This window comes from Hyla sarda, chromosome 4 (assembly GCF_029499605.1).
Source record: "Hyla sarda isolate aHylSar1 chromosome 4, aHylSar1.hap1, whole genome shotgun sequence".
Lineage (NCBI taxonomy): Eukaryota > Metazoa > Chordata > Amphibia > Anura > Hylidae > Hyla > Hyla sarda.
Window position 1 is genome coordinate 117143135 of NC_079192.1, and position 14495 is coordinate 117157629.

Sequence of the window (14495 nt, forward strand, 5' to 3'; positions counted from 1 at the left end):
ACTGACTGTGAATTGACCAACCACATCTGGTGAAAGTTTGTTCCAAGCATCTTCTGCTCGTCATGTAAAATAATCTTTTCTCGCATTACTACATCCTGATCTTTTCCCAAATAACCTCAGATTGTGCCCCCTTGTTCTTATGTTCAGTTTCTTATTAAAAACACTTCACTCCTGAACCTTCATAGATTCGGTGTCTGATTTAGAATCAAAATCTTGTTCCTTTATTTATTATTGGCTTCCATGCACTATTAAAAGTGGTGACTTTCTCCACACATGTATGCATTCCTACTGACAGATGACCAACAATAAAATTGTACAGGAAAATTCCACTGTGTCTGCGATGATAGATAAAATCTCTTCCATAGACACTCATTCTTTAGTGTTACGATCTCTATTCTTTTTATTATCACAACTTATTATTGATTTTTTTTGCACTTTTGTTACCTGTTGTATATGGTAGCACTCCATAAAGTGTTTTTACATACATTCTATTTGCAATACACTTCTCTGTAATATGCTGTGGATCTGCCTCTCCGATTACTCCTTCTACATATTATGATGAATCACTAGAAGGGCAGCAGTAAATATCGCTTTACTGCCACATTTCATCCCCCCCCCCCATCGTCGCGTCCCTGCCTGCGCCGCTGATCTCCGCTGTCTCCACCGATGATCGGTGGTCCCCACGGCATCTTGTCCTCAGGTACCAGCCGCCATCTTCTCCCCCTGTTCTGCCCAACATCCAGGGGTGGGCAGAGCAGGGGGGTTTCCATGGCAACCCCCTGTTGTGCGCTGCCATTGGTCAGAATTCATTTCTGACTAATGGCAGGTATAGGAGGAGATCACACCACTTCGACCTCACTCCTCTCCCTCAGGATGATCGGGGCTGTCACTGACAGCTCCGATCATCCCTATTTTCCGGGTGATCGGGTCACCAGAGGCATCCCGGTCCAGTCCCCGCCCGGCTAGCGACGGGGACCGGAATTCCCATGGGCGTATCCATACGCCCTCAGTCCTTAAGGACTTTAAAATGGGGGGTATGGATACGCCCACCGTCCTTAAGAGGTTACGTGCGCTTAGAATATACAAGAAGGGTTGCCAACACATACTGTGGTGTACTGGCAGTGGTCTATTTCACTTTAATAACCTAAACAGAGTCAACTAGTGACTAACTTTTAGTCAATTCCCTTTATATGAACAAAGCAAACATGTAGAGACTACACACCCTGGGGAAAGAAAATCTAAATGGAAAAAGTAAAGGGGTGCCTATATATATGCTACCCATAGGTATTTAGTACCATGCCCAAAATCAACAGGGCTATAAAAATTACCCAATTATGTGTATAGGAAGCCTGTATTTTATATAGACTCCAAGCAATGATATATACCCGAAGAAAAACTGAGCTATTGTATGCAAAAAATAGACAATCTTTATTGGTACATAGGGTGACACACAATATCATTTAATAAAAACAAGGAGGAATGTAACAACAGAAAAGGTGGCAGCCTGGGACGTGTATAATAAATATCTGCAAGTGCTGAACAATTTATAGAAACCAGTGTGGATGACCGGAGTATAATGGTACAACAATATATTAAATCTTTGGGGCTATGCAGTCTATAAGCATGAATGCTAGTAAAAGTGCAAAGTAAAATTGCTAAATGCTATAGACGTGCAAAAATTCAAATATAAAGGCCAATAAAAGTGCAAGTGCAAAAATAAGTACTGGACTGCTATAATAGAAATGGCCACCTAAATAACATCGTAGCATAGAAATGATAACAACCACACTGAAGTCTGAGAGCTGTGCATCCCAGGATGCTGCCACCCCTTCTGTACCATTTATGTGTATGTTTACTTTGCAGCACTGTAAAGCATGGCAGACCACACTTTTTAGTCACACAAAGTAAACATACACAGCTCAAAAAAATAAAGAGAACACTTAAAATACACAATGAAACTCCAAGTCAATCACACTTCTGTGAGATCACACTGTCCACTCAGGAAGCAACACTGATTGACAATCAATTTCACATGCTGTTGTGCAAATGGAACAGACAACATGTGGAAATTATATGCAATTAGCAAGACACCCCCCATAAAGGAATCGTTCTTCAGGTAGTGACCACATACCATTTCTCAATTCCTATGCTTCCTGGCTGATGTTTTGGTCACTTTTGAATGCTGGTGGTGCTTTCACTCTAGTGGTAGCATGATACGGATTCTAATACCCACACAAGTGGCTCAGGTATTGCAGCTCATCCAGGATGGCACATCAATGCAAGCTGTTGCAAGGTTGCAAGAAGGCTTGCAGTGTCTGTCAGCGTAATGTCCAGAGCATGGAGGGGCTACCAGGAGACAGGCCAGTACATCAGGAGATGTGTAGGAGGCCGTAGGAGTGCAACAACCCAACAGCAGGACCACTACCTCTGCCTTTGTGCAAGAAGGAGCACATCCAGAGCCCTGCAAAATGACCTCCAGCAGACCACAAATGTGCATGTGTCCACTCAAACGGTCAGAAACAGACTCCATGAGGGTGGTATGAGGGCCCAACGTCCACAGGTGGGGGTTGTGCTTACAGCCCAACACCGTGCAGGACATTTGGCATTTGTCAGAGAACACGAAGATTGACAAATTTGCAACTGGCGCCCTGTGCTCTTCACATATGACAGCAGGTTCACACTGAGAAAATGTGACAGACGTGATAGAGTCTGGAGAGGCCGTGGAGAGCGTTCTACTGCCTGCAACATCCTTGAGCATGGGGGTGCGTCAGTAATGGTGTGGGGTGGCATTTCTTTGGGGGGGGGGGCTACACAGCCCTCCATGTTCTTGTCAAAAGGTAGCCTGACTACCGAGATGAGATCCTCAGACCCCTTGTGAGACCATATGCTAGTACAGTTGGCCCTGGGTTGCTCCTAATGCTAGACCTCATGTGGCTGGAGTGTGTCAGCAGTTCCTGCAAGAGGAAGGCATTGATGCTATGGACTGACCCGCCCGTTCCCCAGACCTGAATCCAATTGAGCACATCTGGGATATCATGTCTCGCTCCATCCACCAATGCCAAGTTGCACCACAGCCTATCCAGGAGTTGGTGGATGCTTTAGTCCAGGTCTGGAAGGAGATCCCTCAGGAGACCATCCGCCTTCATCAGGAGTATGCCCAGGTGTTTTATGGAGGTCATACAGACACGTGGAGGCCACACACACTACTGAGCCTCATTTTGACTTGTTTTAAGGACATTACATCAGAGTTGGATCAGCCTGTAGTGTGGTTTTCCAATTAGATTTTGAGTGTGACTCCATATTCAGACCTCCATGGGTTTGTAAATTTTATGTCCATTGATCATTTTTGTGTGATTTTGTTGTTAGCACATTCAACCATGTAAAGACGAAAGTATTTCATACGATTAGTTCATTCATTCAGATCTAGGATGTGTTATCTTAGTGTTCCCTTTATTAATTTTTTTTTAGCAGTGTATGCATGCAGAAAATTGACTAAACATAGACACTAGCCCTTGACTATGTTTAGGCCACTAAAGTAAATGGGGGCATTGTCACTACACTGCAGTATATTTTGACAGAATATATACCTTAAGTGTAAGGGTAAATCATGATTTGAACATATAGGACAATATATAGTAGCCAGAGAAGGAGAGAACAGAGGTAACTACCCCCACTTCTATAAATATTCCCACATTTGGTGACCATATAATGGTAAATATCAGCTGCACACAGGCTCTGCAGAACATATAAGCAATTATATATAGTTACATAAGGTGACTCGCACGTGACATCTTCTCTGATCAGTCGGTTACTTTCCTTTTTCTTCTTCACCCAGAATGTCATGACGATTAATTCCAGTCCCAACTCGTCTCCACAGAACCTGCAAGACAAACATTTTAGGCTCTGCACTTTTCCAGCACCTATAGGGCCCCAAACAGTAATAATGCCCAGCTGTAGAGATTACCAGCCCTCCTGTATATCCCCTATATAGCAGTAGGCCCCGACCAAAGTTAGTTACCATCACAGTCCGAATCCACAGTAGTGGCTGTTCTGCTCCTCATTGGCGGGCAGCGGAGGGCCCGGTTTAGTCTAGCAGACGTGGTAGAGGGTGGCTGCATTCCTAATGTGGCAGTGATACAGCTGCACTCTACCACTTTAACAGGGTAATGGCTTCTGGGAGTAGACATGCTGAGACAGTCATGTCTGCTAGACTACACCTGGCCCTCTGCCCTGGGTGACTGGGTGACTGTCACTTAAGAATACACACTGTAATAAATTACCTTTTTTTGATAATAAACTGTAACAAACCCTTCACAGAATTAAGGACATAGCCCATTTTGACACAGAAAGTTAACTTTTTTTGTGTTTTGATTTTTTCCTCGCTTTCTAAGAGCTATTGCTAATTTCTCCATCCACAGACCCATAAGAGGCTTGTTTTTGCCCGACTACTAGTACTTTGTAATGACATCACTCATTTTACTATAAAATGTATGGCGCAACCAAAAAATATATATAATTTGTAGTGAAATTGAAAAGAAAAACACAATATTGAGAACTCTTGGGGGGGGGGGGGGTGTTTATTTGGAGTGCACTTTATGGTAAAAATTATATGCAATCTTTTTTCTGTGGGTCAATATTATTAAAATGATACTCATGCTTATATGCTTTTCTATTATTGTATTGCTTTTAAAAAAGTCAAGAATTAAAAAATGAATTGTACTCTGACCCCTATAACTTTTTAACCCCTTAAGGACCCAGGACATCCCCGGATGTCCTTGCGTTTTCCGGTCCCTGCCGCGTGTCGGGAAGAGATTGGAAGCGGATGCCTGCTGAAATGCTTCAGCAGGCATCCAGGGCAAACGCCGAGGGGGGCCATGTCGGCCCCCATGTTGGCAATCGTCGCAAATCGCGAGGGAAATCGCCCCTGCGATCTGCGGCGTTACCGGGCTGATCGGGTCTCTGGAACCCGACCACCCGGTAATTTTGCATGATCCCGGTTGCCACAAACAGCCAGGACCATGCTGAAGTATAGGAGCGAGGTGGCAAGCCTGCCACCTCCTCCTATTCCCTGCGATTACTCGGTTAGAACTAACCACCAATCGCAGGGGAGGGGGTTACTTCCTCCCGCCCTGCCTGGCCCCAGGAAGTCCGGAGAGAACGGGAGGAAGACTGGAGCACCCGGAGGGGGACGGGGGAGTGCTGGGACCGAGCCCCAGTACTTACCTCATCCCTGAAGATCGAATCCCAGCGGAGGAGACGGCGGCGGTGGTGACAGGTGAGTGGATCTTCGGCAGCGTTGCAGGACCTTTGCAGCAGTCCAGACCGCCGTAAAGCGATCTGGGCTGCTCCATCTGGTCCCCTTACACTACAACTCCCAGCATGCCCAGACAGCCCTTGGCATCTGGGCATGTTGGGAGTTGCAGTTTTGCAACATCTGGAGGTCCACAGTTTGGAGACCACTGTGCCCTTTCAGATGTTGCAAAACTACACATCCTCAGCATGCCCTTACTGTCCAAGCATGCTGTGAGTTGTAGTTCTGTAACATCTGGCCCTTCAGATGTTGCATAACTACAACTCCCAGCATGCCTGGACAGTTTTGGAATACTGGGAGTTGTAGGTTTGCAACATCTGGAAGGGCAGAGATTGGGAACCACTGTATTAGTGGTTTGCAAACTGTAATCCTCCAGATTTTGCAAAACTACAACTCCAAGCATGCTGAGAGTTGTAGTTCGCCAACATCTGGCTCTAAAGATGTTGCTGAACTACTACTTCCAGCATGCCTGAGAATGTTTGGGAGTTGTGGTTTTGCAACAACTGGAGGCACACTGGTTGGGAAACATTGTCTGTTTCCTAACTCAGTGTTTCCCAACCCGTGTGCCTCCAGCTGTTGCAAAACTACAACTCTCAACATGCACTGATAGACCGTGCATGCTGGGAGTTGTAGTTTTGCAACAGCTGGAGGTCCCCCCCCCCCCCCCTGTGAATGTACAGGGTACATTCACATGGGCAGGGGGCTTACAGTGAGTATCAGGCTGCAAGTTTGTGATGCAGCAAATTTTGCGCGGCAGCTCAATCTCGCAGCGGAAAACTTAGCGTATTCCCCCGCCCGTGTGACTGTACCCTAAAAACACTACACTACACTACACTAACACAAAATAAAATAAAAAGTAAAAAACACTACATATACACATACCCCTACACAGCCCCCCTCCCCTCCCCAATAAAAATGAAAAACATCTGGTACGCCACTGTTTTCAAAATGGAGCCTCCAGCTGTTGCAAAACAACAACTCCCAGTATTGCCGGACAGCCGTTGACTGTCCAAGCATGTTGGGAGTTTTGCAACAGCTGGAGGCACCCTGTTTGGGAATCACTGGCATAGAATGCCCCTATGTCCACCCCTATCAAATCCCTCATTCAGGCCTCAAATGACCATGGCGCTCTCACTTTGGAGCCCTGTCGTATTTCAAGGCAACAGTTTAGGGTCGCATATGGGGTATCGCCGTACTCAGGAGAAATTGCCTAACAAATTTTGTGGGGCTTTTTCTCCTTTCACCCATTATGAAAAGGGGAAGTCGGGGTCTGCACCAGCATGTTAGTGAAATTAATTTTTTACACTAACATGCTGGTGTTGCCCTATACTTTTCATTTTGACAAGAGGTAAAAGGGAAAAAGGCCCCCCAAAATTTGTAATGCAATTTCTCCCGACTACGCAGATACCCCATATGTGGGCGCAAAGTGCTCTGGGGGTGCACAACAAGGCCCAGAAGGGAGAGTGCACCATGTACATTTGGGGTGATTTGCACAGGGGTGGCTGATTGTCACAGCAGTTTTGACAAACGCCAAAAAAACAAAACCCCACATGTGACCCCATTTCGGAAACTACACCCCTCACGGAATGTAATGAGGGGTGCAGTGAGAATTTACACCCCACTGGTGTCTGACAGATCTTTGGAATAGTGGGCTGTGCAAATTAAACATTTTGTACAGACATTCCAAACATCTGACAGACACCAGTGGAGGCTAAATGCTCACTGTACCCCTTGTTACGTTCCTCAAGGGGGCTAGTTTCCAAAATGGTATTCCTTGTGGGGGTTATTTTGCTGTCCTGGCACCTTAGGGGCTTCCTAAATGCGACATGCCCCCTGAGCAAAATTTGCTCTCAAAAAGCCAAATATGACTCCTTTTCTTCTGAGCATCGTAGTTCGCCCGTAGTGCACTTCAGGTCAACTTATGGGGTACCTCCATATTCAGAAGATGTGGGGTTACAAATTTTAGGGGGTATTTTCTGCTATTAACCCTTGCAAAAATGGGAAATTTGGGGGGAAACACACATTTTAGTGAAAACATTTTTTTTTTTTTTTACATATGCAAAAGTCGTGAAACCCCTGTGGGGTATTAAGGCTCACTTTATTCCTTGTTACGTTCCTCAAGGGGTCTAGTTTCCAAAATGGTATGCCATGTTTTTTTGTTTTTTTTTGCTGTCCTGGCACCATAGGGGCTTCCTAAATGCAACATGCCCCTGAGCAAAATTTGCTCTCAAAAAGCCAAATATGACTCCTTGTCCTCTGAGCATTGTAGTTCGCCTGTAGTGCACTTCAGGTCAACTTATGGGGTACCTAAATACTCAGAAGAGATGGGGTTACAAATTTTGGGGGGTATTTTCTGCTATTAACCCTTGCAAAAATGTGAAATTTGGGGGGAAACACACATTTTAGCGAAATTTTTTTATTTTTTTTTACATATGCAAAAGTCGTGAAACACCCTTGAGGTATTAAGGCTCACTTAATTGTTACATTTTTCAAGGGGTCTAGTTTCCAAAATTGTATGGCATGTGTTTTTTTTTGCTGTTCTGGCACCATAGGGGCTTCCTAAATGCAACATGCCCCCCAAAAACCATTTCAGAAAAACGTACTCTCCAAAATCCCCATGTGTCTCTCCTTCGCTTCTGAGCTCTCTACTGCGCCTGCTGAACAATTTACATAGGCATATGAGGTATGTGCTTACTCGAGCGAATTTGGGCTTCAAATATAAGTATACATTTTCTCCTTTTACATGCTAATTTTTGGTGCCATGATCTGTAGTGTTCATCAGTACCACTTTTGCACATTAAATACTTTTTCATCACTTTTATATTCAATTTATTCTGGGTTGTGATGTGGACATTGGCATTATTTTAGATTTACGCCGTTCACCATATGGGATCAAAAACATTATATTTTAATATAATCCAAAAAGAAGAAAATGGCAGCACTCACCAATACAGATCAATATCTTCTTTATTGACTTGCATAAAACTTGCAACATGTGCAGCCGGACACAGACGCCAACATCGATCAGCAGAATGGATGACAGCTGTTGAGCTTGCGTAACACACACTTCATCAGACCCTGCGCATGTGCAACAGCTGTTACCCATTCTGCTGATCGATGTTGGCATCCGTGTCCGGCTGCACATGTTGTAAGTTTTATGCACATCAATAAAGAAGATATTGATCCACTTTATTCTTGAGTGCTGCCATTTTCTTCTTTTTGAATAATATTGCATGGACTCTATTGCTCTTCGTTGGTTCAGCACCTGTTATGGACAGTATATGACTGGCTAATTCAAGGGAACTTTTGTACACCACTTGACTGTGTGCTGCTCTGCAAGTGTGTTGCTTTTACACTATAGGCTTGGTGCCGACTACTGTGACCGCCTTTCTTCTTTTGATTATATTTTAATAGTTTGGATATTTTCACATGCAGTAATGCCAAATATGCAGTTTTTAATTTTTTTTTCATCAATTTTTTTATTTTTATTTAAAAAATAGAAAAAGGGAATGATTTAAATCTTTCTTAGGGGAGGGGCTCATGTGTGTTTAAAAAAAAGAACAATACAATTTTTATTAGTTTACTTTCACTTTTTTAGGTCCCCCATAGGGAACTTTTACATGCAATCTTCAGATTGCTTACACTGAGTTATGCTATGCTGTTGCATAGAATTACTCAATGTTATTGGTAATCTGCTAGTAGAGCCTGGCTCAGCAGATTCTATCACTAGATTGGAGCTGGGACCCACACGGAGCAGGTGAGAGGACCTCTGACAGGGAAGAAAACTGATTGGACCCCAGCATACATGTTGCAGCGTAGCCAATAAGTTTAGGGGGACCGTGATTGCGGCACTTAAGGGGTTAATGACGAACAGCAAAAACACCTTTCTCTGTCATTTACTGTAAGTGCGCAGCTGCTGACAGCTTCTGCATTTGCTTGATAGTTGGTCTGCTGCTCAGGATGTAAGTGTACTTCCTGGTGCATTAAGTAACAGGGCACCAAGACGTATATTTACCTCCAATGGGGGAGATTTATTAAAACCTTTGCAGAGGATAAGTTGACCAGTTGATCATAGCAACCTATCAAATTGCTTCTTTATTTATTTTAAAAGGCCTCTGAAACATTAAAAAAGTGATCTGATTGGTTGCTATGGGCAACTGCTCCACTTTTCTCTGAACAGGTCTTTATATATCTTCCCCAATGTTCTTAAGGGGTTTTCATGCTGATAATACACTGTAACAAAAAAACCCTTATGTCCCTATCATCATGATAACACACTGTAAGAAACCTCCTCGTGTAATCTTCTTACTACTGGGGTGACACACTGTAACAAACCTCCTCCTCATGTCATCTCCTTACTACTGGGGTGACACACTGTAAAAAAAAAAAACCTTTTCATGTAATTATCCTACTACTGTGGTAACACACTGTAACAGATCTCCTTCTATGTAATTACCTTACTGGAGTGACATGTGACCTCTCCTCCAGCTCAGCCCTGCCTCTTCCACAGCATCACACAGGTCCTTCAACCACGATCTCTCCTCTCCTCCACAGCTAAGCTCTGCCCTAAACATGTTATGGTGACATCATCACAGGTCCTATACCTCCAGCATCTAGCAGTCCGGGCAGGGGGAGGAGACGAAGGGAGGGTAAGAATAATTCAGAGGTCAGTCCTGCAGGACTAGTGTAACAGGGACAGCTTTCCTCCTGTGGAAAAAGCAAAGGAATGCCATTCCTGGGTTTTTTCTTGCAGGACTCGAGCCCTGGAGTGGTGTCACTATATGATGGTGATGTGTAGTCATGGTGTGGTAGTATTATTTGTCCCTTCATAGTGATGTTATTGGTGATACTGACAATGTATGTGTTTTATTCAGTATCAGTATGGTAGTATTATTCTGTCACTATAGGATGGTAGTGGTCATGATGTGGTACAATTATTTGTCCCTTGTATAGCGGTGATATTTGTCTCTGTATAGTGTTTTTTTTTTTTTTATATAATAACTGTATGATGGTATTAGTCACTGAAGTAATAATATGGAATCCTGATGTGGAAGTATTATTTTTTGTTTATAAACCCTAACACTTGAAAAATTACTGCATGCTCCCTGGATCAGCATTGAGGCATACACTGTATACATTCTCTGAAATTCACAGGCCCTGATCAAGTTTCTCCTTTTTTAGTAGCCTGTTACATCAGTTATCAGAAACCTAAATCAGATGTAAACTAGGGTGCATGCCATGGAGACATTGTCCTCTACACAGAACCGTATTCTCCACCTTTGCAAATAATTTGGGCATTGCTTTTGGCGCCAACAGTACAGGCCAGTAACCAATGTGTACGAAGCTCACTCATCTGATATACCGACTTTACCTTAAAGTCCATACGTTGCATGAATGAGCATTGCAAATACTGGTTAAGGTCCCATTGTGTCAGCGCCAACAAGGAATAACTATTTGCAAAGAAAGTTGATGCATCTCCATGAATAGTGCAATGGATTACAGAGGACCTATAGAGTTTAGGAAGGTCAAGGTGGCAAGAGACACTGGTCCTCTATCATACATGATAACAAATGTGATTACTGAACCAACAAAGTAACTAAAGTTATTTAACCAATGAAGCTTAATATTAATTTAAATAAATATTCAGCCTTGTAATGCATAGATTTCATAGGTCCACAAGCTCAGGAGATGCTCTTACTGAGTGTCTCCCTTCTAGCACAATAAGGTGGATTCTGAGCAGGAATCCACTCTCTATGATGTCTACTATTGTTGGGCGCGAATATTCGCATTTCAAATTTTTATCGCGAATATCGCAAATTCACGAATATTGCAAATATATTCGCTATATATTAAAAATTTTGAAAATTCCCTTTTTTCTGCATATGCGCATATTCACATATTCTTTCTTTTCACTTGTGGGCCAATTAGAATGATGCAAATATACTTGTCAGAGGTTATCAACAAAATCTCTAGCAACCAATAGTAAAGTTGCCCACCCCTCAATGTTTTCTTCCTCGAATATTCAAATATGTGAATATTCACATATGCAAATATTCATATATGCAAATATAACGAATACGCGAAATTCACGAATATAGGACGAATATTTGTCTACATATTCGTGAAATATCGCAAATTCAAATATGGGCAATGCCGCTCATGACTAATGTCTACAAGACCTAAGGCTAGGTTTCCATACAGGTTTTGTTCTAGCTTTTTCAGCAGTTTCATGATGGTGCTTTTTAACTAAGCAACTTGTTTATACTTCCTTGTGCATCTCCTTAGACACTTTTAATAGAACAATCCCGGTGACATAGATGAATGCATGTCTCCAAGACACCAGGAGTTCAATAAGTACCTTTACTTATTAAGCTGACAGGATTTAAGAGCCATAATAACATTGTTCTGAACTCAAGTGTACACAAAAGATAAATGTCTCAATCTTGTTTGTATTCACTGTAGCTACAAGTTATGCTTAAAGTTTAATTTACCTATTAAATAAGAAGAACTTCATGGAAAGCGACTTCATGGAAATAGTGTAAATCTAAAGGTGACAGTTAAAAGCTAATTGGATTCCTACAAGGCTTCCTAGTTGCTGTGTTAAGTTTCACTTCTGAGGGGAACATTGGTTTACACCTTAAGGGTACGTTCCTACTTGGCGTATACACAGCGTATCCCTCCCTCATCATTCCCACAAGGCTTTCCCGCATCCGGCAGCAACCCTACATACATAGGACTGCCGCCGGAAAGCCCTGTGTGAATGGTGAGCGAGAGAGACGCAGCGTATTTCCCGCTGCTTCTGCAGATTTTGAGCAGCGTGAAATACGCTGCGAATACGCCAGGTGGGAAGGTGCCCTAAGGCTAAAGCTCTTGAAAGTAAATGTGGCAAACTAGTTTTTAGTGGCTCCGTTTGGATAGTAAAACGTGCTGGATGGAATTAGCATTTTTCAGATCTTACTCCCAACTTGAGAATTAGAAGTATTCATGGCTTAGTACTTCTAACACAAGAAATGTTGAGTTATGTGTGTTTAAGGGTTTCATCAAATGGTCTATTTCTGGGTAAGGTGTATTAAAGGAAATCTGTCATCAGTGTCACCTGCACTAACCTGTCGGTACAGATAAGTAGTAGTGCAGGTGACACTGATGACAACAATACTCACCTTGTCCCGTTCCATGCAGTCGTTCTTCGGTAATCTTCTCCGGTATCTTTAGCTCCAGGCCCGGCTTGGAGCATGGGAGGAGTTTAGTGACATCACCCCTGTCCGGGCATGCTTTGAGTTGCAGTTTTGCAACAGCTGGATGCACACTGGTTTGGAAACACTGCTCTAAAGTAAATACATTGTTTAGACTATGAAAAAACTGCAGGAAATATGGACATACTGTAAAAGGTACCTACTAAATGGTTTTCAATTGGTTTCCAATAGTTTTACATCACGTATGAAAACAAAATGTGAGCTGAAGTGCAGCACAAACTATTAAAATGTAATGTTTATGATCCCATATGGTGAACAGTGTAAACGTAAAAAAGAAAATACCAATAGCCATAAAATGCTGATTTTTGGTCAAATATAGCCTGTAAAGATGGGTATCATTTTAATTGTATTGACCCACAGAATAAAAAGAACATGTCCGTTTTTCCATAAAGCGTACAGCATAAAAACACCCCAAGTGTCGCAAAACTGCAGATTTTTTTTATTTTTATTTCTCCCTAAAAATAATATGGTTCTATAGATGTAAAAATAAAAGAGGTATGTCTTTTAGGAGGCAAGGGTAGAAAAAATCTAAATGAAAAAAAAAATTATTTGCTGAGACCAAAATGAGCTGTATCCTGGTGCTGGTGACTCAGGGTGACTCTGTGCTGGGGGAATGATTTACACAGCACACTACTATAGATAGCATGTGGAGTGGGGGGGTACTGATTGACTGGGTTTGCAAAGTGCCGTGTGAGCAGAAATGCAAGAAACAGCACCACTTTTGTATTTAGTTTGGATGTGGATGACACACTGTAAAAAAAAAAAACCTTTTCATGTAATTATCCTACTACTGTGGTAACACACTGTAACAGATCTCCTTCTATGTAATTACCTTACTGGAGTGACATGTGACCTCTCCTCCAGCTCAGCCCTGCCTCTTCCACAGCATCACACAGGTCCTTCAACCACGATCTCTCCTCTCCTCCACAGCTAAGCTCTGCCCTAAACATGTTATGGTGACATCATCACAGGTCCTATACCTCCAGCATCTAGCAGTCCGGGCAGGGGGAGGAGACGAAGGGAGGGTAAGAATAATTCAGAGGTCAGTCCTGCAGGACTAGTGTAACAGGGACAGCTTTCCTCCTGTGGAAAAAGCAAAGGAATGCCATTCCTGGGTTTTTTCTTGCAGGACTCGAGCCCTGGAGTGGTGTCACTATATGATGGTGATGTGTAGTCATGGTGTGGTAGTATTATTTGTCCCTTCATAGTGATGTTATTGGTGATACTGACAATGTATGTGTTTTATTCAGTATCAGTATGGTAGTATTATTCTGTCACTATAGGATGGTAGTGGTCATGATGTGGTACAATTATTTGTCCCTTGTATAGCGGTGATATTTGTCTCTGTATAGTGTTTTTTTTTTTTTTATATAATAACTGTATGATGGTATTAGTCACTGAAGTAATAATATGGAATCCTGATGTGGAAGTATTATTTTTTGTTTATAAACCCTAACACTTGAAAAATTACTGCATGCTCCCTGGATCAGCATTGAGGCATACACTGTATACATTCTCTGAAATTCACAGGCCCTGATCAAGTTTCTCCTTTTTTAGTAGCCTGTTACATCAGTTATCAGAAACCTAAATCAGATGTAAACTAGGGTGCATGCCATGGAGACATTGTCCTCTACACAGAACCGTATTCTCCACCTTTGCAAATAATTTGGGCATTGCTTTTGGCACCAACAGTACAGGCCAGTAACCAATGTGTACGAAGCTCACTCATCTGATATACCGACTTTACCTTAAAGTCCATACGTTGCATGAATGAGCATTGCAAATACTGGTTAAGGTCCCATTGTGTCAGCGCCAACAAGGAATAACTATTTGCAAAGAAAGTTGATGCATCTCCATGAATAGTGCAATGGATTACAGAGGACCTATAGAGTTTAGGAAGGTCAAGGTGGCAAGAGACACTGGTCCTCTAT